The sequence below is a fragment of the Castor canadensis genome, chromosome X, assembly GCF_047511655.1.
Source record: "Castor canadensis chromosome X, mCasCan1.hap1v2, whole genome shotgun sequence".
In the NCBI taxonomy this organism is placed as follows: Eukaryota; Metazoa; Chordata; class Mammalia; order Rodentia; family Castoridae; genus Castor; species Castor canadensis.
Genome location: NC_133405.1, coordinates 121,436,939 through 121,440,930, shown reverse-complemented (window position 1 = coordinate 121,440,930; position 3,992 = coordinate 121,436,939). Strand labels below are relative to the sequence as shown.

At 57.5% G+C, this 3,992-nt stretch overlaps 1 pseudogene; it reads right to left on the bottom strand.

Moving 5' to 3' along the window:
- Positions 1-478: 478 nt before the first annotated feature.
- LOC141419505 (transcription factor SPT20 homolog pseudogene) lies at positions 479-2,860 on the bottom strand (annotated as a pseudogene).
- Between the last annotated feature and the right edge of the window lie 1,132 nt (positions 2,861-3,992).

Sequence of the window (3,992 nt, the reverse complement as noted above, 5' to 3'; positions counted from 1 at the left end):
GTACAGAGTATCAGAGCTGCCTAGTGACAATGTTCCAGAGTACAACCTTTCAAATGTACTCAGCACTACTCAGCTTTCTTCTGAAAATGGTTCAAATGGTACCTTTTCTCTTCTGTTTTAAAAATAACATTTAAAACGAGCTTTCTTGCTAAAACATGAACGTGACATGCATTCCGGTTGCAACTTTATTATTTAAGAAATGATAAGCTGGAAGTCTTTAAAGGGAACCTAGTTTGGATTTGGATGCACATGAGGACACCATGATAAAAATGATGTCAACGACAAAAAGAGTAACGGAAGTAAAATCATCCCAATTTGTAAACTCCCTTCCCTGTTTCTATGTAACAATCATGGGATTGTGCTTCTGTGAAAACTGTGTACCTGAAAATGTCAACTACTACCAAAGAGGAGGCAAGAACTTGGCCTTGATTTTTAGGCCAATGCTGGTGTATTTTGAAAGAGGCAAAGCAGGGCAGACTCAGGGCTTTGGGGTGGTGGACGGGGTGCCCTTTGCGGTGCCTTTGGGCTGGCCAGCTGTGTGCCCAAGCTGATGGGGCTGAGCTCCTTGGGTGGCCTCCGTGCCCATGGACCCTGGGCCCTGCTTCAACCTCTGCTGTGCGCCCTGGGACCGAGGCTGCTGTGGCAGGGCGACAGAGAGCTGGGAGGCCTGCGGGGCAAGGCTCAGCACAGGACTTTGCTGGGTAGAGCCGAGCTGGCACATCACAGCTGCCTGGGGCTGCACAAAACCCTCCACTCCAGCAAAGTTAAGGAGAAAAGCTTGCTGAGATGGCCCAGCCCACTGCTGGCTGCTGGAGCCCTGGGCACAGGCCCGTGACACTGGCTGTGCAGAGAGAGGGGCTATGGGTGGCTGAAGCTGTGGCTGTGGAACTAAGAGAAATATCTGGGCCTGGGGCTGGGGCTGCAGAGGCTGGGGGTTCAAAATGAAGGAACCGGGCGGGATCTGCACAGTCAAAGGAGACAAAGTATTATTCATAATGACCTGCATGGCTGGCTGAGGCTGGGGCGGGGTTGGCTCGGGTGGGGCACTGGGCAGCTGGCCTCCCAGGGGCCGAAGGCTTCTGGGAGGGACCCCCGCGGGAGCTGGGGCACCAAGGGGGCTGCCCGGCACCTGAGCTGGACCACTTACCAGAAGTGGGACTCCCTGCACTGGGCAGACCATGCCAAGGATTTTCAGGCCCATGGCGCTGGTGGGATCCTGGGTGGCCGGGTTGCTCGCCGATGAGCCGGAGGGGAGCTGGGCATCCTCAGGCGGTGGGTTCCTTCCACTGCTCACTATGTTGCACACCTGAGCCAGGATGGCTGGCATGGGAGGGGGAGCAGGAGCAGGAGCAGGAGCTGGAGCCAGACGCCGGAGCCTCCGGGAGCTGCTGGACTGGAGTGCAGGACGGCTGCTGTCCAGGCCTCTCTGTCCTGAGCTGGAGGGAGGGGTGACAGGTGCAGGTGGAGCTGTGACTCCCTGCCCTGGTTCTGAGAGTGATGCTGAGGACACCACCCACGAGGTCGTTGGCAGTTGTGGCTTCTTCTTTGAGGAGGCCTTACTGAGACTGGCTGAGCCCCTGGACTTTGGTGTCATCTGGCCTGGGCACACTTCTTGTCTCTGGACAGACTCCTGGCACGCAGCAACGGCCCTCTTGGTGGCGGCGTTTGCCTTGGCCCTGAGGGAATGCAAACGGTCACCCGGCACGTCTTGGGGCAGACACATCTGGCTCTTCCATCCGGCTGTGCCACCTGGCCACGTTTCGTCACACAGAAGTGGATCGTTAGGTGACTGCATGACACTCATCTTGGACTCCCACGGCTGGCGGTCAGCTTCACGTTCCAAATCAAAGTCATCTCTTAGCCCCCCCTCTTTCAGACAGGGTGTCAAGTCCGAGTCCTCCGAGAGGACAGACTGCCTCCCTTCAGCATACTTCTGCACATCCACTTGAGAAGGGATGGCCAACTTGCAGGGTCTCTGTTTCCACGTGTCCACGCACTTTCCCGCCACCTCCATCTTCAGGTCACACGCAGGGCCCGCCTTCATTTCTGCTCGCTTTTTGCAAGCCCTCAGTGTTGCCAGCTCAGGGGGCGCTGTACGCTGAGGTAGCTCCTCCTGCCAATTCACAGAGGGCCACCAGTTCCTCTTCAAGCACGGCCTCATTTGGTCCGACTTCATCTTCTGCTTGTTGTACAGCAGTCTGTTGGCAGTGCAGGTGACGGTCACAGAGGGATCCAGGCACAGTGGATCTGCTGTAGCTAAGATCAGTTGGCTCTCAAGCTCAAGTTTTTCTTCCTGGGTCCACTGTTGCTCATCACTTGTCATGGCCTCCACGTCCCACGCTAAGGTCTGCATGGTGGGACGCAGGAGAATATGCCGGCTCTGGTAAGGAGGAGGCCCCACGTTACTGCACTGCCTGTAGTCCCGGATCTCTGCTATGACACAGCCGTGATGGAAGAGGTTCACCGGAGAGTTCTCCAGGGCATTGAGCAGAAAAGGAGGCAACTCCTCTGCCTCCAAGTACTCAAGCAGCTTCCCTCCCGCATGAGGCAGCGCGATGCTCTCTGAAAGGGCCCCGTTTTTGTCCTTGATCATCAGAGAATAGCCCTGATTGCCAGGAAAGAGGCTGAACACTAAGCAGGGCAGGGGCTCCCTCTTCAGCAGCTTCTCCAGCAAGTTGACATTGCTCCTCAGCTCCCCCACCTCAGGCTCTTTTCCACACTCCTCAACGTAAATGTCATACAGCTTTTCATGGAGCGATTTTTCCCCTCTAGATGAACATGACTCTTTTGGCGGCCTCTGTTGGACACCCCCGATGACATCGTCTGCACGATCCAGCGCCTGCTCTAGAGATCTTTGCATGGTAGCACAGCCCCGGAGTCCTACGAGGAAAGAAAAGCAGACCGCGTCGGTGGCGTGACGCGGGGCGGTCGGGCCTGTCACAGCCACACCACCAGCGCCACCACCACCACCACCACCACCACCGCCACCACTTCGGGCCCCTCGAGGCTCAGCATCCGAGCCTCAGCCTTACCTCAGACGCCCCCCTCACCCCGCCCCCGAGCGACAGCCACACCGAATTCCTGAGAGCTTCTGGAAGCACCGGTACCTGTTGCCACTAATTTCTGGGCGTCGTTTGGGTCCTGGCTCCCTCGGCGCCAAAAGCGTCCTCGCCGCCACAAGTGGGCATCAGCGGGCTAGGCGCAGCACGTGCCGTTGATGCGCATGCGCACTCCCCTCGTACGCGCCCCAGCCTGGGCTTCGCGCTACGGGGGCCGCGGGGGGTCCACAGCTGGGCTTCTCCATTTCACTGCCAAGGCGCGCACAGCGAAGCAGGAGCGACCAGAAAGAAAAATGGAAGGCCGTGTGGGACACTTTCCACACCCACCAACTTTCTCCCAGGCGCGCGACTGTCACGCACTGCCATGGCAGTTCTGATTTCTCTCGTGGGCCCTTTAAGAATGGCTGCGTGCCTCGACTCCCTCGTGCCACATGTGCCGTTGCTCCTGGAACCCAGGACCAGCGCAGCGCCCCCGTGACTCAGCGGATTGCTCCGGGCACGTGCGCAAGGCCGCCCACATTGCAGCAGCAGCTGCTTCTTCTGACCTCCTGCTCTCCTGACCTCCTGCTTGCCCTACGGGTTTCCATCTGCTCCACACCTAACATGCTGCTCTCAGTCACCACCTCCAACTTTGTCTCTCCCACGGAAGGACACTTAACAGTTTCAAAAAGGACGCCATGTATCGCTTCTCGGCCTTTCGCCTAACATGGAGCATGAAAAGTACGTGGCGGGGTCATCCTTCTGTGTGTGACTGACAGCTCGGGGTCGGAAGAAGACACTGGACTGTTGGAAAAAGTTGATCTGCGGCAGATGGAGATGACTGACATCTCCGGGAGTTACCCCAGGCGATGGCAATCAGTTGTCTGTGATTAAACTGTACCCAGGCGAGGCTGTGGGCCCTATGATGAGTTTGGAGCCGTCCGACTGAGGCTT